General features: G+C 47.0%; 1 protein-coding gene across 3 annotated transcripts in view; it reads right to left on the bottom strand.

Moving 5' to 3' along the window:
* MSLN (mesothelin) overlaps positions 1 to 22,164 on the bottom strand; it is a 79,295-nt gene that overhangs the window by 24,300 nt on the left and 32,831 nt on the right. For all 3 annotated transcript variants that reach the window (XM_075104680.1, XM_075104682.1, XM_075104681.1), the window contains 3 exons: positions 10,450 to 10,577; positions 8,306 to 8,542; positions 5,924 to 6,004 (listed from right to left, as the gene is read on the bottom strand). The gene's annotated coding sequence lies outside the window, so the exon portion shown is untranslated. The remainder of the gene's footprint in view (positions 1 to 5,923; positions 6,005 to 8,305; positions 8,543 to 10,449; positions 10,578 to 22,164) is intronic.

The following is a 22,164-nucleotide window of genomic DNA, read 5'->3' as shown; positions in this document are numbered from 1 at the left end:
AGATGGGATGACAGGCAATGATTTCAACACAGTAAGAGGTGAACCACTATCACGTTTTTTGCACGCTTCATACCAAAGCAAAATTCTGATTATTACCTAGATTAAGGCCAGAGCTGATCTGTGACATTGCATCTATCTGAGTAAGCCTAAGTGAGAGCTACAGCTCCTTGAAATAGCCCTCCAGCTGGAGGGTTTCTAGTATTTGGATGTGATGCCACATCCAACTTCACCGCCCTGTAGCACTGAAAGCTGGGAGCAGCAGTCTGGGCTGTGGCAGGTTTTCCTGCGCTTTGCAGACCCCAGCCTGGCTGGGTGCAGGGACAAGCCATGTTACCGCAGGAGGCTCAGCACTGCTTAGCACGTCAGGGTAAGATCACCCTGATGGGTGGCCAGAGAGGAGAGTGTCACAGTCTCACAAAAAGTGACATGACTCTGGAAAAGCAGGTTTTACACCCATAATTCAGCAATAACATTCATGCTAAACAGCAGGGAGGTGGTCTAGGAGCTTTATTCCTATTATCTGAATATTCTTAGCAGCATGCAGTGACCCAGGTGGCAACTGTGACTAAGCGAGAATGAGATATTTGCAGCCCACACCTGGGCAGATGAGTCTTTCAGGGGACAGAGCCTAGCACACCCTCAGCTACCATCTCCCCAGAAGCAAAGCCCTCCCTGTCATTAGTCTCATGTGCACCATGTTCCCTTCCTAAGCACTGCTGTCCCCACCCTTTACGAATTTTTCTGATTTTGCAGCATCACGCTTCTCAGCTGCAGACTAATGGGAACACAGAGCATGTAACATAACTGCTGGTAAAACTTGCTCTCGGTGGTAGACAACCAGAAATCTTCTCTTATCCAAGAAGTACAGAGCTGGGAGGGGTCTCAGGCTGCCCTTTGCACCATGGTGCAGCTGTATATACCTCGGCTGACAGAGGTGCAGCCAGCCTGCTCTTGCGTAGGCCTGTGAGGGGGATTTTAGGGCTCACCTGTAAGAACGATTATGTCTAGCTCAACACAGTTACACAGGAGTCGTCTCTCCGCCTCCCTTCCCTCTCGCATTCCTCCCTCTCCGCAAGCTTCCTTTTCCCTAAACTGCAAAAATCGAATGCCTTCATGTCACCTCCCCCTCTTCTCCAATGCACGAATTTCCCAGCGATAGCAAGCGGGGAGTGAAGCCCAGTTCTGCATCACGATCTCAAACACGCACACACCCCGAGAGGCCGGGGCAGGAGGGGAGGCAAAGAAATCTGCAGTGGGTGGGCAGGAGTGGGACAGGTCTGAGGCGTACTTTGTACCACGGGAAAATGAGTCAGTGCCTTAATAGCCCTCTTCTCACCCAACCTGACCATGCACGCGTAGCATCAAGTGTGCTTTAAATGTTCTTCAGTAACACTGAATTGTGCGATTGGTTGCCGAGGTGTTCCTGCCATCTTAAGCCAGGTGTGGCAACAGACAATAAATCCTTCCCAATCACTCCTCCACCATGCACACCACACGCCCTGCTTAGCCCAAAGTCATGGCACTTCCCTGTGATTTTCACCCCGAACAAAAGGGGCTTTGTTTCCTCAGAAAAGCCAGGTCTCCCATTCGCTCAGAGCACCCTTACAAGATGGGGCTCGGGCTTTTACTAATGTAAGTCAGACCACAGCCAAACCCCTCTGTGACCCTGCAAGGGCCGTGGTGACTCACTGGGTCCAGAGAGCCCCACCAGTGCACTCCTTTTCATTCACCCTACACTCAGTGCATGACCAAGAACTGGAAGGAGAGGTTTAAGAACAGGAACACCAGAGCACAAAATAGGAAAGCTTGCTGAAGAGAAACCAAAAGGAGCAATTAAAAGGCTAAAATGGTGCAGGTGCTGCAGAAATTATATAAAGGCATACCAAAGGCTGAAAGCAAACATGTACCACCTAGCAAAGAAAACCAAACTACTGTAAGTGAACAGAAAGGCAAAGGAAGCTACTGGAAGTAAGAAGGTGTCTTTCAAAAACTTGACATTATTTTTCTGTTTCTTATAGAATCAGAGACTCATCAGTTGCCTCACGAAGAAATCTGTCAGGGCCCTGCTGGGACAACATAAAAAGAGGATAAAAAGAGGATCTGGAGACATACAGCTCTAAAAGGGAAACTAAATTCATTTCTCACATGTAGATACTGACAGAAGGGATCACAGAACAAAAATCACACCAAAACGCCCAGACAGGTAGACTACCTGGAAGGTCCTGGAGGAGCACGACAGGACACAGCTGCGGTGTCCAACCCTTTGGACCACAGCTCAGAAGGTGATAGACACAACAGCAGCTTTTAGGAGGACCTCCAAAGGAGACTAGACAGAGAACCAGGAGGAGAGGGCCGTGAAGGTCAAGTCTCTGCCTAAAACAAACCTCTTCTCTTTGGTGGGGCAAGGAACAGATGGGCTTGCTGCTAGAGTGAGCCGCATGAGCCCCCTGCAGTGGGTTGCGTCTAGAGGTGACAGAAGAGGATAAGACAGAAGTGATGCAAAATTTGTGGTCTAAGGTATAAACAGCTCCAAGCCCACAAAAAGCTGTTATGACAGTCAACACTTACAATTAGTTCTTCTTTTATCCTCTCTGTACACATCTCGGGCTTACTGGGACTTGGCACACAAAGGAAGACTCCCCAGTAACTGAAGCAAGGCTGTGTGAAACCTCCTTATCTCTCCAAAAACACAAACAAGGAAACATTGCTAAAAATTGCTCACATGTAAGAACCGAGATTTCAGTGGCAACGAACCAAGCAGCATTGCTCCATGGCTCACCGCTTCCTGTACGTAGCACTCCTGCCCTCGCTCCTGCTGCTATGGACCAAAGCCACTGCCACCTACCTAAAGAATCACAGAAAAGAAAGTCAGGAGGGCTCTCCAGGCATTCATCAGAAGATCTCCTGGCTTAAGAGTGCATCAGTCTTCCAACCATTTTGCCTGGAGCGATGTTTTGGCTTGGCAGCCTGAAAGGTTCTGGGTTAAGGCAGAAAACACATTTTTGGAAAGCCACAGCTTGCCAGGTAACCTATAAATAAGGTTTTCCTCTTGAACATACTGCTGTGGTCGGTGTTGGCAATAAAAGAGCGTTAGCATGATAGGCGACTGTGATGCCTGGCATCCTAGCCTTTGCCGCACAAAGCATTTTGGCCCGTTTTGGCTGCGTAGCCACTTTTCTCTGCAAACCAACGGATTCACAGGACCAGAGGGGTAGTTTGGACCAGAAAAGGAGTTCGCTCTCCACACAGGTGATTAAATTACACGGCTCTGTCTCAAGGAGCGGCAGATACCAGAAGCGGCCATCGGTTCAGAAAGCAACTGAGCAAAAATTATACCCTCAGATTTATTATCAATGCAAATACAGTTTCAAATTGACAGGACTGATTCTTATCTCGGCATAGATCTTCACAAGAATGCATAATCACACAGGTCACGTCCAGCACGTGACTGCTTGGTGTTACGTGCCTGCTTGTTAAACGTCAGCTAGAGATATCTTTATAAACAAGGTGATATTTGGTTCAATAAGCAGCTTGTTTCACCTGTTTGCTTAAGCATTCAGCTACAAGCAGGTAACACGTGAAAAGAAACATTATGGGCTTCAAGATGTTACTGCGCCCACACCTACAAATGCCACTGGGGTCACCAGAACCCAACACTGAAGGTTTGCATTTTACAGCCCATGCAAGACTGTCTGTGCCTCACCTGCCTGCGCTAACAGGCCATCGCTTCAGGCTACTCCTAAGTTTCAGAGGAGGAGAGAGGAAAAGCCAAGGGTCCCGGAGACCTGCCTACCACCAAACATGCCGAACCCTCAGTCACCTCAGGGCTAAAACCCAATCCTGATTTATTCCCTGTTGTTTTAAGTCCAGGTCAAACCCTGCTCTGACCACAGGGCACTCCCAAAGCTATTCTCTGCACATTGCTAAAGGAAGTGTCACGGAGACTAACACAAAGGCAGCAGAGACGATTAAGACAGGATAAAAAGGCCAAATAGCATCAAATATTCGTTTATAGCTGGAATTAAAACCCAGCCACCACATTACACCTTGCCAGAGGTTTACACAAGAGATTTTCCTTGCTTTCTACCTCCCTCTCTCCTCTGTAACAAAGTCAAAGCCCCCTACGCCTAACAATCAAATCTTGCCCTGAATTCTAAGCCCAAACCAAGCTAAACCAAAAAAGTAATTACTCCAGCATCTGATTTTCCTCTCTTGGCAAGGTTTCTACCCTTGCTGGTGACCAGCGGGCTGCACTAGAGAGCAGAAGTGGTGCTTAGCAATGCCCTAACCCTTTTTAGCCACCCATCAGGGAAGGGTCTTGAGGCTATGCCAGTTGTAGACACTCCTGACACATCTGCAGCCAGGAATAAGAAGCGTGACCAGTTTTAAGGTCACTCACATTATTGGAAGACCAGTTTTCAGCAGGAGGAGGCTCCGAGCTGATGCGTGCTCCCAGAAGCCCAGCCTTGAAAGGCTGCTTAGGAAGAACCAGACTATCACGACACTGGCCCCTCAGCCCTCAGTTCTGGCTGTACGATGGTGTTCACAGCACTGAAAGTATTTGGCACCCAGTGCTCCAGGAACAGCACTACTGGTGCCAGCTGCTGTGCCATGTTCTCACAACTCCCACATCCTTTGGCTGAGTGGGTCCTCCCAAAGCACACACTCACCTTCCAGAGAGCCAGGCAAGAAAAGGTGAGGTGCTGTGGGCACCCAGGAATGCTCCTGCCCCTCCTGGCTGTGTTGTGTGTATTGTCAGCACTTGGACATCTCTACCATACACTGAAGTGCAGCAAAATACAGCTATAATTGACAGACACTCCCTATTCTCAAGTACAAAGAAGCTCTGCCTCTGTATTTTATAGCTTCGAGAAAATGGTCTCCTGTATGAGTCAGCCACCTGCTAGGAAACTTTGCGTGTTCTCAGTTGCTTCTCCTTACAGCAAGGCTGACACCTTGCGATGCAACAGAGCAGTCCAACCTCCCTCTCCTTTATAAACAGAGATATACGTGCACGTGTGTGCACACAGTCACCTATAGTGGGTGATAGGTCATACACAGCCCTAAGAAAGAAGGGGGGGGGGGGGGGGGGGGAAGAAGCCCACCTTATGAAAGTCAGAGATACAGCTGTTGAACTGGAAAGCCAAACTCAATTTCTAGCACCATTAAAACCCATCTCTCGCTCTCCCCAGACTCCCATCAGCCAAAAGCCACCAGCCCTAAACACTCTTCTTAAGTACCTTCTCCCCACACCCACTTAGCACCTTGCCGTGCCTAGCACCTGCAAGGGATTTACTCCACTTCAGCTCAGAGTATCCAGCCTTGTCCTGCCCTTGCAGTGACCTGCTCCGTAGGGTAAGAGAAGGAAGGTTTAACCCCTTCCTGCTGCATGTATGTGTCTGATGAAAAATAAACATGTACCAAGCAGGACTATCAATGAACCTGGATGAACATCACATTCGAAATAGCACATGGAGCCACAGGCAGGCACTTTGCCTGGCTGTGTCCGTACTTACCAGGACAGGAAAGGCAGGAGAAATACAGGACGTTAAGCAAAGTGTCAAAAATTACACGGCAAGGTCAGAACTGTGCAGAGAACTGGCGAGGGGGAAAGCAAGAAAAGTACTGCAGGGTCAGTTCTTGGCATTCCTGCCTCCTGCAACCTGTCAGCCCGCCAGCTGCCCACCCATAAAGGGTCCTGCACTGAGCCAGGGGAGCTGTGCACATCCCTGCCGCCTCCACAGCACCTTTTCCCTTGCTTTGGTGGCTCAGGCCACCCATCTGCCAGCACATCCCTGGGACCAGGCTGCGACAAGGAGCATGCAAGCACCAGAGGGCACCAGGAGCTCAGCCCTGCTAACCCACCAGCTCTCTGCTGGGAGCCTCTCCCGCCGCCGCTGGAGGTCTCTGCCAAGTCACTCACCTGGGGAAAAAGCCATGAGGAAGAAGCTGTTTTAACCAAGCTGGAAGATTTCACAAACCAGTATCCATTCTTGTGGAGACTCTACTGAAATATATTCAAGACACACGTTAGTAATTTCTGTTCTCTTTTTTCAGTCATATACTCTTGTACTTCTGATTGCATTCCACTTGAGAACAAAACCACATATTGAATCGTGACTCCTCGCAGACAGAAACGTGTACCCTTCGCTACAGCCCCCCAGACAGATGACCACAGGGCTGCCATTCCTGCGTCTCAGCCCCCGTCACCCTCCTGTATGATCCAGTTCTCTCCTCCTCCGTATCGGCTGGTCACTTGTCAAACAAACAAAAGCAAAAATCTGCCTCCGTAGCTGTCTTCATGCTAGAGCAACAGCTTTACATGAAACTAAGTGGGATGGACTGATGTTACTGTCAAAGCTGACTTAAGCCTAGCCATGGAAACGGAGTAATGCCTGCAACAGCATGCAGTAATGCCTGCAACAGCATGCAGTAATGCTGCAACAGCATGATTTAACTGCTGTTGGAAAAAAAAAAGTCTCTATTGCTGACGTTGCCTCCCTAATACTATGATACTTCAGTCCACACTGTAAATCTTTCCATGGTGCTTGTTTATCCTCTAGTTTTATATACTTACATTATACATCTAACAATATATTGCCCTTTGACTTGCCAAGAAGTCCCTCTCCATCCCTAGAATAAAACATTGCTTGGCAAGAGTCTCTGAGTGTTTTGAGAACATGGCCTAAGAAAAAGCCACAGTAAGCAAATCAGACATGGACCAATAACTCACAAAACTTAGGAAACAGCCCAGATATCCGACAAGTTCAGAAAAAAAACTGAGCAAATTGGCCACTCAGGGCCATCTTCAGCCAATCCCTGCTGAAAATGTGAAACTGCTGCTCACAGGATTTGATCCAGATTTGAGTCAATTGATTTTTCATTCTGGGCATCGTGTTCTGTGTCACACCCTTCTAACACTGATGCTTTCGCAGGGCAGGAACTCACTCGGGACTCCCACACCCAAAGGTGGCTTCACAAGCATGCAGCACCTTCACAGCAGAGTAGCTTCGCTACAGCACCCTCACACGTGGCACAGCAGGGAAGAGACCACACGCGTCCCAGACCTGTCTGCACTAAGGGATAGGGCTGGATTCGGTAATGCAGATGCCACTTTACCAAATGCCAAGTCGCAAATGCTTCTGTTGTCACCTCCAGCAACGCAAAGGAAAAACCTCTCTGTGTGTAATTGGCTTCCACCATGTAAGAGAGCTACCTGAAATTTTTCCCAAGTGTTGTCTTATTAATTCACCTTTATAAATTGCATAAATTCAATGGGCTCTGGGCTTATGATGTGGGATTTGGCCATTTCAGCCATTTTATCTGCTAACTTTAAGTGAACATCATTTGGAAACATCGTGTTCTGCAAGATGTGGACTGCACGGTCACCGTTCCCCACAGCCTGGGCAGAAAGCTCTGGCCTGGGCACCCCAGTCCTTTGTGGAGAGCCTCTCTGTACGATATAATACACTATCTTTTTGGAGAAGGAAGAGCTAGGCTTTGCTCCAGCTGATGTTGGGGTGTCTGAGGTGAGACCAAAGAGGAATACACGGGTCTCACTCAAATGCAAGGTGAATTTTGCTTTGCTCTAGTTTCATAATCTGTGAACAGCAGTAAGCCTTAAGATCAACAAGTGCCAAAAATTGTTTCTGCAGTACTGAAGAATAAAGATTTGTGAAATGGTTACAGGCCTTTAAAGCTAGCAAAGGCCTCTCCCAAACACTCCTCGCTCTTTGCCTGGAACAAATGTCAGCGCACCACGATATGCCTTGTTGGGATGCTGTGGGTCCAAGAGCTACCAAGAGACAAGACTGAAAAAGAATAAATATGGACAAATGCAAAACTCAGCTCCACCACCAGGGATTTTCCTCTTGCTCAGAGTGAAAGCCAGAGGATCCCAGAATAAGGCTACATTATGCTGGAGGTCAACTGATGAGCCAAAGTCAGCTTCTACCACCTCTGTGCTGAGGGCAATTAGTGGGGGCAAGTAACTAGATATATCCATCCAAAAGCATCCCTAAAGTGCCTGTGACCATGCTCCCTAAAAAGAGTTGCTTTTTTCACTTCCAGCTGCTACATCTGGAGATCTTCACCTCCACAGTTAAGCACCAGGGAACAGAAATGCGCTGCTCTCTGGCCTTGTTTACTCCTGAAGTGCTTTAGAGCATTCCTGAGAAGAGCAAGGACATGAAACCTGAACGTCATCGCAGCAGCACAATAATTCTGAAGCTACTTAATGCTCTTTTATGCCATGGCTCACCAAGATTCTTCCATGTGCTAAGGTACATCAGGAAACTGAGCTCACCGTTAGGCACAGAACTACACTCGAAGCAGGAGGTGACAAACACCCCAGGAGGCAAATCCAAAGCGGAGGAAAGTGCCGGTTGATGCAATGATGCTGCTGAGATCCTGGGCTACGTGTGACAACAGCACTGCAGAAAACAGCTGGGGAATCTAGCTTAACCCCCCGGATGAGTTGCACGGCATCTCATGGCGGGAGGAGGAAACGAAGGAAGTGTGATCCATTCTGCTACAGGCCACGCTGCAGAGACACAACGTCGCTGAGGTGAGTCCAGATTCATATAAAAGTAAACAACGATCAGAGTCAGATTCTTTTATTTTTTTAACCGGTTCCACTGTCACCGCAAAAGGCTCACAAAGAAGGACCATTTTGTCACAGTATTGTCTTGTTATCAGTAAAAAAGGGCAAGGCAGATAGATGGCATAGCAGCAGCGAGGCTGACAAAGCTTTGGGAGATGAAGCGTAACAAAATATCTCAGAAATGAGGTGCCTCTACAAAAACATTTTTCCCAGGTCATTCATTCTTGAGAAATAAATAACCAAAATTAACCTCAAGTGGGCTGTTGTTTATACTCCCCTTCCTTTCAGCTCCCTGACCCCATCAGATGGGCTGTGACACCCTGTAACTCTCTCTCTCACACTGACACTTTCACCCCGACACCACCCCTCCCAGATGTATAGCAGTGGCTGAACCCTGGAGATAAAGGATTAGCTGGATGAGGAAGATTGTGCCATCTTAGGGCAAAGTGAGAATTTCAGGTGGTCTTGTTTTTCTGCAGCATATCCATATGAGGACACCACGTGAAGGGTGATTCGGCTTTGCTACCAGTTTTAATACCAAGTTTAAGTTAAGCCCTGCGTAGATACGCTATAGGGTGTAACCCCCATCCCATTACACTCCCTTCCCACTGGACGAGAGGGCCTGACCCCTATGAAGCAGACAGTCAATAGAGCGGCCGTACTCTCACACTGGCTTGCCCGAGGAGGAGCTACCTCCCAGCTACATCCCAGAGCTGACCCCCTGACGCAGTAATCATAAGGGGCCAGTGATAATGGAGTCAATAATCTGGTATCAGCCTCTTCCTCATGGCAGAACTGCCCGGTGACTCTCACCTGGGTGGCTGTGGGCCCCATATCTCAGGAGCCGCTACCAGTGAGGGTGGCACCTGCGCTTGTTTCCGTACAAAAGCCACCAGCGAGCGGGTGGCACTCACCTGTGTGCGCTGCCTGGGGCGCAGGCGCACCCCGAAACACCCCTTCCAGACAACCAGTGCACTTGTAGGTGTTTGTTTAGCTGGCAGGGTGCACTGCAGGAGGGAGATGAGAACACCCCCAGCCTTCCTGAGCCCCCGTGACGTGCGGGCAGGACTAGCTGCAAACATCCACCGAGAACGGGGCTGGTCACGGTGGTACAGGGTCTCAGAAGGAAAGGGGCTCTTGAGCAAGGCTTGGTGCATGCAGGCAGCCACAAAAAATGCACGCTGCTCCGTTTCAGGGATGTGATGGTTTAACTCGGGTTCGTGTTCATATTTACAGATAGTTTTAATGTGCAGGAGGAAACATACAGATATTTTATTCCAAGCCTTTCACATGCATCTAAGATGATATATGTGAAGGAAAATACAGAAGAGAGCCTAGAAAAGACATAGCAGGAGAAAAGAAATACCTGTCCCCAGCAGAAAATTGCTGTAAAGGGCAAGATTTGTGGACTTAATTTAAAAATTCCTTTCACCAACAGAGGAGGAGGAGATAAGTCACACTGCCTAATATTAAACATGAAGGAAAGCAACAAATAAAATCTATGTAGTTTATCTTAATACAGCTAAAAATATAAAAGCTCTCTGGTTTATTGCTGTAGTTACAGAACACGTCTGTGCTCTGAAGTAACGCACGAGACACTAACTCAGTGCCTGCAGAGCCAAGCGTGGGATTGATTCCCCATTTAAAGAAAGTTCATATCCTTGCCCTCATGTAGGAAGACTGCAGCCCCAATATCTGAGCTCAAACGCCGCCCCTCATGATGCCCCAGAGACCGCAGGGGTACCCAGGCAGTGTGCCAGGTTTCTGTTCAGGGCAAACCTCAGTCCATGCTCACCATACAGAACAACCCCTCCCTACAGGGCAGCCTCTCCCGAGGATATACTTACCCCAGGCATGTCTGAGGGGAGGATTTCCTGCTGAATAGGGATGTGTGGAGTCCTTAAGCCCAGCCCCAGGGCCCTGCACGTTCCTGCTGCACTCATGTGGAGATCGCACGAGCAAAATGTTGCTATTCCTGCAATATAACAATGGGGAAAGGTGAGGTCTTTCGGCACATTAAGTAAGTTCAGGGTATGTGCTGTGCTTACACATCCACGGGGAAGTAAGCAGGATTAAAAGCAATCAGACTGCATGAAATCCCCCACCCTCCTGCCCAAATCAACCTGTTTGTAGCCACGAGCAGACATATCGCGAGGGATATCTGGCACGGGACAAGGTCTGCCTCTCTCCATATGAGAGTCCCAGAGGAACGTAACACCTCCTGGAGCTGGAGCGAGTGGGCTGGAAGGAGATGCATAGAGAGCAGCAGCATGTGGCCACTCCCGTAATGTCAGCAGAAATTTGGGGATTGAAATAGGCCAAAGGAGATGACAGGGGTGGTCTATAATAAGCGCCTGTCATAAACCCTGTCAGAAGATGGCTCTGACGGGCGCTTCCACCAGCCAAACAACAGTCCTTGGGAGGAGATGAGCACAGGAGCCCAGTTTTCCTTTCTCAGGACCTGTACGGGATGGATTTCTTCACACCCAATCACCTTGAACTGTCTGTTTTTATTCACAGTTTACCCAGGGGCTTGGTTTGGCTTCTAACCATATCTCCTTCAAAACTCAAAACTGTTTCAGAAAAAACACACATTTTGTATCATTCCACTTCCCCTGGCTGAGTTCTCAGCACGAGTGGTGGTGGCTTGTTCATTCCTCCTCTTTTCCATTCCAAAAGCTGCTCAATTAAAGATAAAACTCTGCAATCTTGACCTGATAACAAGAGGTACCAAACCTAACGTGTCAGGGATCCACCGACCTCACCAGCAAGACCTTCTTGTGAAAGTACAGCTGGTCCCCAAAGTAACTGACAACTTCTGAAGTGCTTAATGGAGAGTGTAAAATATCTCATTCAATTCATTCTAGCGCTAATTTAAATCAAGACTGGTTCTATACTGTGAATCACATATTACTGACGATACTTTGCTCAAGGTTGGGTGACCAGGAAGCAAACCTTGGCTTTGAAATACAGCGTGGGAGCGAATGCCTTCTGAATAAAATCATAAAAACCTCTAACCCATTATTATTTTTCACCAGCTCAATCTCAGGGCTCTTGTGAAACACAAGGAAATATCAAGATAGCATTCAAATTTTGCAGATTCTGACTCCAGACTAATTCTCACTTGCGTGAGCAGTATCTGCTCTCACAGTCACATCACAGCCTGTGCAAATAGTCACCCGAGTAAGAAATATTTGGTGAAGCTTTTAACAGACATTCCTGGGCCTCGCAGGGCTCCGGAGCGTTTGGTGTACTGAAGAAAGCTTTGGGACATAGCAGGTGACAATAAATCAACTGTATCCCTATTAACAGGAGCTTGGCACAGTCCTTACAAATGTCGAGGATTAAAGGAATGACCATGTATGATAAAGGAGCATGATTCACCTCCCCTAAAGCTAAACAGTCACCTTCCTTTCACTGCTGAAATGAAACCGATTGCGCTGCAGAACTACATCAGGGACCAAGGCAGAAACAAAGGACTTCCAAAACCGTCCTCTTGACATTAATCCACAACCCACAAACCTCTTTAAATCAGGGGTATCCAAGAAGACAAACTGGTCTCACACCCACCAGCCTTCATCAGTGTTTCCAAAATCTCCCCGAGCTCTCTGCCCTCCAGCACACGGCCGACTGCCCGAGGTTCAAATGGCTCTGGCCATGCGGGTGGCTGCAACGCCTGTTACCTTCCCCCACCTTCTGTACTGCCCCGAGGAGCAGCCCCTGGCAAACCCCTCTGATACTTCCAAGGTATTGACCTACCTCCTCTGAAGCAAAATCCCAGCAAACCCTTCCATTACTGGGGAGAAGCTTCCAAAACATCTTTCCATACACTGGGAGCTCAGGGATGGAATTTGTTGTTACAGGATACCAGAGATACCATAATGCAATTAGACAAATTCATGAAGACAAATCCACTGTAGGGTCTTAAACACAAAGATGCGTCTCCATCCCCTGGCTTAGGAATTCCTTTGATGCAGGCAGCTGAAACCAGGGATGCACAGGTCTAATTCAGAGGGCTCTGTAAGTTCTTACATTCAATTCAGCAAGAGTTTGCACCCATTTCAAAGTTTTTAGGATACATAAGCACTTTTCTGAACCAAAAAAGAGATAGTTGAATAGCAGAAATAGCTAAGAAAAATCACAGTGAGCTTCTTCAAGCAATCCCTTTGGGTTCGGAAGTACAACATAACAGATCAGCCCACCTTGTCACATGAGAAGTCTCCAAACAAGCCTGTAAGGAAACTGTCCCTCCAGCTGACACAGATTTAATGCTTTCCTTTACACCACTACTGAGGAAATGTTTCCTGTACCAATAAGCAGAATAAGTGCCTAACAACCAGTAATTGCAGTGGCAGTTTATTGAAACAGCGTTATGTGATGCCTCTTTGTTGGCTAGTCTTATCTTTAATGGCAGGAGACTACAGAGGGCTCTAATTCTGCCAGGTTCTGAGCTCCCCAGGGGATACTAAACTGCCGCCCCCCCCAAACCCACTTGGGAAAACAAAACAGAAAGTTTGTCTATGCAATTGCACTGTTGAGTCTTCATCGATTCTTTGACCCTTCCCACTTAAAAGCTGTTCTCATTTTAAGGCAGCTCATTTCCATGCTGAATGAGTGGGGAAGGGCAGAGACTCTTACTGGAGTTCAATTTTTTTTAACAAGTGACACAAGTTATGTGACACCTGAGGACGCTTCAGGAAGGGCTGGGCCTTTGCTCCTTGGAATGAGTCAATGAAGTCACCTGGCATCACTCACCATGTCCCCTGCAATCAGCTGGATATCACCATATAAAAAGGTGACACTAGAGGAAGAGCTACTCCTGCAGTCAGCTGCTGGATGACATGCTGCTTTTGAGGATTCACAAAGTTCTGGAAGGAGAAAAGGTAAGTTTTGGGAGGTAAGGCTGCTTCCTCTTCCAGCTAAATGATTAGGTTAATGATTATTAATGAGCAAGTGGGTACTCTACGTAGGAATGTGTATGTTGCTGCTCTTCCACATAACTTGGCAGAGCAACTGATCTCCAGTTGAACTGGATGTTGGTTTTGGTGAAATCCAGCCATTCCATTATCACTTTCAAGGTTTTTTATAATAACGAAGCAAGGTGCTCAGAGAAAAGATAGAGGCAGAAAGGCACGGTAAAAAAGATCGGTAGAATATGACACAACTCCAAACAGCCACTTGTCAGCGGTGGGGGCTGTTCTAGGACATCGGATATTTGAAACTTTGCTCTACCAAGGCAAAGTGTTACTACGCTGATTGAAACACAGGAGGGATGCGTGGCACAGGCTCTGTGCTGCGTTGCGGTGAGATATGTTACAGAGAAAAACATTATGTTTGTATTTGAGAGCTTCTAATACAAGCAAGATCCGACTGCCTCCGGTCATCAAGCAGAAGGTGATGGCTGACACAAAGTACATCAGGCAAAAAAAGTGACAATGGACAAAGAAAGATACTCAGACATGTTTAGTGAACTCCTAGAGTAAGACTATCCAGTCAAGACTGGAAAGGGTTTCTCAAGTCTGTATTAAAAAGGGACACCAGGGAATGAAGGGCTGGTAAAGCAGAGACTCTCCATGGCTACATTTAAGCTGTGGGATTAAGGAGTGATTTCAGACTCCACTCACGAGACCTCAAGACTTATTTTCAAATATATCTGTTGCTTAAAAAAGTAAAAATACAGTCAAGTTTTAGGTTCTTTTTTAGTGCTGGAGGAATGTTTTTGTTCACTGGTGATTAGTACCAGCTCCGATTATTTGTAGAAGGCACCCACCCCTCAGCCTGTTTCATTTCACAAGAGTCGAGGTCACAGAAATGTCCCCGGCACTACCAACCACCCCAGGAGCAAGGCCAGCTCGGGTCACCATCTCCTCAGTGGAGCTGCTGTTGGCCCCAAGGGGTGGCGCAGAGGTGCCAGGGGGATCCTTTGCCTCACAGCTTCACTTTCCAAGCTGCGGCATGCACAAACCCAGAGCAGCTTCCCAATACAGCCACGGAGACAACTTACAGACGTCCATCCACCATCGGCAAGCTTCCACTCACTCTGCAGGGACCCACACCTGTCCTTGCAGTGCATCTCAGAAAAGGCTGAAAGCCTTTTAATTGAAAACAATTAAAGAGATTGCTGGTTCCAGCGAGCAGCAAGGAAGCCAGCCTGTGGATGTGCTCAGAGCACTCCTCAGCTGTCCAGCTCCGTCTGCAAAGGACTGGTCCCGACAACCTGGGCAGTAAGGAGGACTTCTGCAGAATTTCAGATTATCTGTACTCAAAAAAGACATTTCACTGTTAATTTACACTTTTTTTTTTTCAGGCTTGAAAAGGCAATTCACTCAGGAAAAGAACAACAATGAAGGGAAAAGAAAGGCCACCTCTTTTAACCGCACTTAGAACTTTACTCATTTTAGGTAAGTCAATTCAGCTCTACAACGATGCTGAGGGCTGATTCCCACGCAGCTGAATATACTGATTAGAGCAACAGAGCAAAGTGTCTCTGGTGTTGTAGTGACTTTGCAGCGTGGATTGGGCTCCAACGCTGAACATGTAGTGCTATGTAACAAAATCAGCACAAATTATTAGGATGTGTGCTCGGTATGTAACCGAGTACTTCAGAAAAAGGGGCGTAAACCAGTGAAGGTTAAAAAATGAGCTTAATTTCATACTCCCCTGGTTTATGTTCTTGCACTGCTGCCCAGAGAGGTGGTGGAGTCACCATCCCTGGGGGTGTTCAAAAAACGTGTAGATGCGGCACTTCGGGACATGATTTAGGAGATGTGATAATGTTGGGTTGACAGTTGGACTTGATGATCCTAGAGGTCTTTTCCAACCTTAATGATTCTATGATTTCTGTGGGGGTCTATGATAGAAGAAAATAAGTTTATTTCCACTCATTTAACTATTCCATCTGTGGTTTGTTGTTTTGTTTTTTTCTAGGGCCGTGTGTAAAAAGTTTAAATCAGGTATGTCTGTAACATCACTGACTGCTGTAAAAAGTTTAGTTCTGGGCTATTGGTCATAGAGCAGACACTTAAAAGTAACATCAGGTACCTGCAATGGCCACTTATAATAGGCAAAACCCACTTTTATCCATTCAGCAACAGCCACTTAAGAGCAATCAGGTGCAAGGGAACCTCCATGAGGTTACTAACAAACATCCGCAATACTTCCCAGAGCTCCACAAGCCCATGGCTGGAGCAGGGAAGGTACAATACCACAGCCAGGGAGGGTTCCTGCTTTAAAGCTGATCTCTTGGCTGGAATAAGAGTGCAGCTCCACCAGGACGCCGACCGGCACCAGCTGAGTATCTGGCCAGTCTGTCCTGAGCCAAGAGCAACCAGCCTGTCCTAACCAACGGGTGTATGGTGGTACTGGGCATCTTTCAACCCATCCTGATAGTTTGCCTGATGCAAATGGGGCAAGGCAATACAGGAGTCACTGCTTCGCAGCCAGCAGCCTGAGTAAGTTACAGCCTATGTCATGTAGCTCAGAATACTCTGCCCTCTGTCCTAACCACTGCTTTCTCTCCTTTCTTTCCCCAGTGCCCAGCATTCCTCATGTGTAAGTAAAATGTTGTTTGTATCTAAGATACCATACTTGAGATGTTGGGCAGGGTCTAGGCACACAAAAGAGCAGAATGAAAGCATTTGGAAAGCTGATGCGCCTAGGAAATCTCCCTGAATAGAATCCACGTAAAATTTCTACGTCACTTATTTAAGGGCTCTCTAGAGCATTTCAGGGGTCTCAGCCCAGCACTAAAAAGAAATGCCATTATACACCCACAACATCACATACAACGTGAACAGCAAACACAGGGAGCTGAAGGCTCCCTGGAAGAACTGTTTGATACTGTCTGTACCCAAAAGAAAGCATCATATGCATCCCCAAAGGGAGAGGCTAAAATATTAGTGTCATACATTTCTTTCTTCTTTCACAGCTCCAACATACTGCTCGTCTGAAAGCAGGTAGGCACCCCTGGGAACCGGTACCCATGCGGCCTGGGAGAGGTTATCCTAGTGCTAAAATACCATCTCCCAAAAGTTTTACCAAAAGAACCTGAGCCCTTTGCAGCCCACCAAGCCCTTTGCAGCCCACCAAGCCCTTTGCAGCCCACCAAGCCCTTTGCAGCCCACCAAGCCCTTTTCTCATCAGACATTTAACAGAAAATGTTCTAAGTTTCCTGCTTTCTTTCCAGTTCAAATCTAAGCTCCATCCTGAAGAGCGGTGACTGGTGCAGCCCTTCCCTCCGGCAGTACGCCTGTGCTTCGGTACGTCACCTCCAACAGGTCTCTCCTACCAACTCCCCAGCTATTCCTTTCTAGCTACTTTAAGACATCCCCAGTCAGATCTGCCTTCCCTTCCCTGGGCACACCAGATGGCCTTGCTCTGAAATCGCTCCCATCAGGCAAAAGGAAGCAAGCCTGGGCACTCCTCTTTTCCTAGAGATTGTAGGAACAAGGAGAGAAAAAGAACTACAAACTCTGACCCCAGACTGGTAGATCTTTACCCTTTTTCTGATGTAACATGCTGGTGTTTGTCTCAGGGCACCAAGCTGACATCAAGGCAACTCTTCTCCATCCTCACATGCTACATCACAGACCCTACTGCTCTCCTGGACCAAGGGGCTTTCCTGCTCTTGTTTCAACAAGTCAACAGTGAAGTGCTGCAAACTGCTCTGAATGAAATCAGTGTGCAGGTAATGTCACCACCAGAGAGGAGGACCGTTAGCAGCTACCTCTCCAGACCATACGCAGGGGGTCTTTAGCTTGGGATACATCCATAGGTGGTTGGCTTAAGTATCTGACTGTTTTTTTTTCCCCACGCTGCTATGTGAGCAGAGACTAGTCAATAGTTACCTGGGGAGTCTGCAGCACCAGGTCTCTAGTATGTTGTTACTACCATTCCACAAAAACACAAGCACAAGTCTGAGTACAAACCAGCCTTTTCTTCCCTTCTTCCCCTCCGAATCCTCCCCAAAACTTTATTTTCCCATTCTCCTGTAACATGAACAGGAGAGGAGTCTGGCTACTGAGGTGATGGATGTACTCAGCTGAACACCTCCTCCTTCTCTACGTGCATTTACTTCTTGTCTCTGTTGAAGAGAGCACAGCCTACCCGAACAAGCTACTGCCTTTCAGCACGGACACAGTTCATGACATGTCCATGCTCCTAGTACAGTGTCAGCACCAAGGAAAATGGGTTTGCTCAAGCCACTCTCAGCAGTAATTTTCAAGGCAGCACAGGTGAACTCATTGGAGGTTACGTATGGGGATTAAAAGCACAAAGGCAATTTCTATATCTTCTCAAGAACAGCCAAGTCACTTAGAGCTGGACAAGCAAGACAAGAACCAACCTGAAGATCTTGGGAAAGAGACGGCATTCTTGTCCCAGTCTTTGTACAGACACAAAGGATTTCTGGTCTTGGCACTACCCCTAAGCGTGGCAATAATACCCATAATAAACCAGCAATACTTTCAGCACTTTCCATCTTGTTTTCAGGTCCGCAGTGACCAGATTGCATCGGCGACCAAAACCTTCATGTTAAACGCAGCATGGGAAGTCGTGAAGTCTGATCCTAAAGTTGCAAATGCAGGTTTCCTGGCCTCCTGGTTCCAGGAGACCCTGCACGCCTACCTTCCCTCCATTGGCACCAGCATCCTGGACTGCATGGCACAGCTTCCAGTCACCTGCGATGGCCTGGCCGCAGTGTACGTCTGATCTAAGCTCAGGGTCTAATTAGATGGCATGCCTGAGCCTGTGGTTTGAGAGCCAGGAAATAGAGTGCATTGTCAATTTTGATGTCTATTTTCCTGCCAGTTATCTCTGTTCCTGATTTGTCTTATGAAGATCAATCCACAGAACAGTTAAGATAGGGCTAGGAAAAAAAAAGAAAGACAGAACAAGATGCCAGGGCCCAGTGTGTGAAAGCCGCCAGCAAAGAACAAGACGAATGCAGCACACTGTCCAGTGTGCTCACTGGGACCAGTGTCACATGACTGTATAGGGTACAACCATATGTAACGCTCACCTGTGCCTCACACGCCTTCGCTGCTGTTCAGGGGGTAGCTGTAAGCAGGGTTCTCTTCCAGCCATATGAGAAAGGAGCAGGTATTTATTAGACATAAATAACATTTTCTGCTATTACATTCTGTGCCTGGGGACCTCTCCCAGAGAGAGGAGCTGGTGAAGGAGACAGGCAGAAGCTTGGAAGAAGATGTGAAGGAGGATGGACATGGGAAGAAATTAGCTGGGATATGAACAGGGCTCTACCAATTCACCTTAGAACATGACGGGTTATCTCAGTTTCTACCATGCACCCAAAGAGGATTTCTAATGTTCAACTTTTAGAGAAGGAAGTGAAGGGAAATATGAACGAACAAATTGTTATTCACACCAGGCGCTGGCAACAGGTTTTGTCTAATCTGTCCCTTTTGATTCCAGGGTTCAAGCTCTGGACACTGCTTATTCTGAGATGGACAACAGCACGAGGCAACTGGTAGCCGACTGGATAAGAAGATTCCTTACGGTACACGGTTAGTGATCAGTATTTACAGTCCAAATTTTCCTGGTATAAGTGCAATAGATTTGACAGAGATCCCAGTACAAACTACTAACAGCTATTGTCTGCAGAATGAGGATTAGCTGTTAAGGTGATCAGATGATACAGTACTCTAACAAAAATTATTCAGTACCATTCCTGTGCTTTCAGCAGCACGACGAGACCATTTAAAAAGTTTTTCTGAACTCAGGTCAAACTATTGTGTTAGAGGAGGAGATCAGTGAGAATTATATTCTTTGGGTCAAACTCATCTTCATTTTCCCAGTACTCTCCCTCCAAGCCTTTTCCATCCCCATGGTCTCAAAGAAGACCCATCTTTATCTGTCTCAAGAAATAACAAATTATTTTATGTTTTTAGTTTGTGAAAAAAGTTCAGCAAAAGAGTGGCTACTGACCAACTGGAAGAGTTTCCAAAATTATGCATCATATAATGATCTCGCTTCTTGCTGGAGCAGCTTTGATGGGGTAAGAAATCACTTGGAAAATAGGGCTTCCTTCAGCTGTTTCATCCAGTAGGCTGAGAACAGTCAAGCAAGAGGGGGTGGGGGATAAAGTGACTGAAACTTTCGCTTGCCTAAGGGTTGTAGTGTTGGTGGTTAGAGCTACAGGTCAGTGAACAGTCAGCCCTCAGCAGTACATGCCCACATGGCGCCTACTAAACTTGCATCATATATTCAACAATCTGGTAACTACAGTGCTGTATGGAAGAATTTATCTCGTGTAACAGCTTGTTCAGTAGTTTAAGTCTTGCACCATGCCTGTCTAATCAGTTTACAGCCCTTGAGGTCCTCACCGCCAGCCAGCTAGCCCAGCTCACAGTCCGCAGCAACGTGCTCTCCAACGGCAGCCTAGCTGCTGCCATCACACAAGTCCTCAGCGCCAATAACGTCCTCTACCTTGAAGACTACTTGACCGAACTATCAACTTTAACACTGACTCCTCCACTTGACCGCAACGCGATGTACTCGGTGCTGGAGACCATTTTAACCAAAGTCAGAGAGAACTTCCCAGATCTGTGCTCACCGTCCTTGAAAGACTTGTTTCAGGTGAAACTGAAAAGGATGCTCTCTGTTACTGATGCAAATATATTAAGGCTCTTCCCAACGAAAGTAGGCTGCGCTGATTTCCAAGATATGTGAGTATTCCTGTCACCTGCACTTACTGAGAAACCAAGCTAGCAGAGATAATACATAAACATAGCTCTACCCTGCAAACCTTGTGACTGCTCTATGGTTTTGTTACCTGTTGCTGCTAAGACTACCATGAAAATGAACCTGCAGCACTTACCTTATTGCCAAATGCTGCCCTGGAAATTTTGAAATAATAATTTTTAGATTACGACCACAAGATAAACGATGTTTTGTCTCTCCAGAAAAAGCAGTACAGCACAATGAAAATAACTATTAGCATAGGCAAAACTTGAACAGATGGTATGAGAACAAAGCACCTCAACACGAAAGGGAATGTTAATCTTTCACAAGGTTCTAAACCGTTCTACTTTTCTCTCACTGGCTAAGCTTATCTTAGGTTTACATACTTCTTTTTCTTTCGGTACAGCATGGCTCATAACTACTCTGCTCTGAAGCACTGAAATCATGTTTCATTTTTATCTATATACAGCTACAAAGGACTGAATTCTGTGCACCATGAGTTAGATCCTGACACGCAGAGAGCTGTGTACAAGGCCAGAATGGATTTTCTCAATAGGCAAGCAGCAAAAGAAGGTAACAGATTCCTGCATGTTACTTTCTCTCACGAACCTGTAAGCACTTTAGGATTAAAAGCTTACACTACTTTTGGGGAACGCATGAGCACTAGTACTCATAATTCCAGAATTACAACAAAATTCACAAAAACAAGCAGACCCCTGCCTTCTTTTGGGTGAACCACCCCAGGAGTACTCTGTGGCACAGTGTGGCCAAGCCAAATTGCAGAAGGGTGGGATGATTCTAGTATCTGAAATTGGGAAGAAACTTCAACCTCTTGCTTGGCACTCCTGAGCACCACTTTCTACCTCCCGCAGCCACTCGGAGCTTTGGCTGTGGCTACGGCACCATTTCTACCTCACCTTCTTATAGAGAGGTGTTCTTCCAGAAGCGCATGCTTATCTGGCTGTCTTGCCTAGAGGAGCATCTGACATGTTAGATGAAGCTTCCGCTCTCTCCTGCACGCAGGCTCCATTAGCTTCTGACCATCCAACATGCTATCCCTTGCAGGAGCAGCTTGTACGTTCACCACTTCTAACAGCCGAGAGTGGTTAGAGGACAACTTTGGATTCTCCAGCATTTACACTGACTACAGTGATTTCCTCCGCCTCAATCCCAGCTTCAATGGAGTAGGTATCACACAGAGCAAAGCTCCCGCTGGGTCTCCACAAGGCTGCTCCGCCGTGTCGCTCCGCAACGGCAGTTGGGCACCGTTCTTGGCCTGGGGTTATTTGTAAGCTTCTGAGTGGCGACTCACATGCAGAAAGACAAGAGCTGGTGGGAGCATTTAACCGCCTATAGGATGACGTTCTTCTCCTTTCCTTTCTAGTTTGAAGTGACAGATTTGCTAACTTCAGTGCAGCTAGGACAGCTACTCATCACCTCCCATATCCTAACCAAAAACACCAGGGCCAGCGCAGAGATAGATGTTACGGAGATTATGAAAACCCTCCAAACCCGGAACGTCTCTGAACTCCACACCTTTCTGCGTGAAGTTAATTCTCTTGCAGCACAGGTAAGAGCTCCTCCAGTTGCAGACTCTATTTTCTATTGGCACCATCCTTCCTCTTGTTGGGTCTCATTTTCATTTGCTCTTGCTCCTGACTGCACAATCATCCACAGATTTCTCTAAAGCAAATTTCTATAAAACAATATAATGGCATGATTCCAAAGAAGCAGAATTATAAAGTCTCTCAGAATAGGCAGCAGGAAAAAAAGAAAAAAAACCAGCATGTTTTCATTTACACTGCCCAGCCCTGTATCATGAAATCTGCTCTTCATTTCTGCGAGAACAAAGCCACACCAAT

This window comes from Phalacrocorax aristotelis, chromosome 10 (genome assembly GCF_949628215.1).
Source record: "Phalacrocorax aristotelis chromosome 10, bGulAri2.1, whole genome shotgun sequence".
NCBI lineage: Eukaryota > Metazoa > Chordata > Aves > Suliformes > Phalacrocoracidae > Phalacrocorax > Phalacrocorax aristotelis.
The sequence above is the reverse complement of the archived record's forward strand: the minus strand, read 5'-3'. Positions and strand labels throughout refer to the sequence as shown.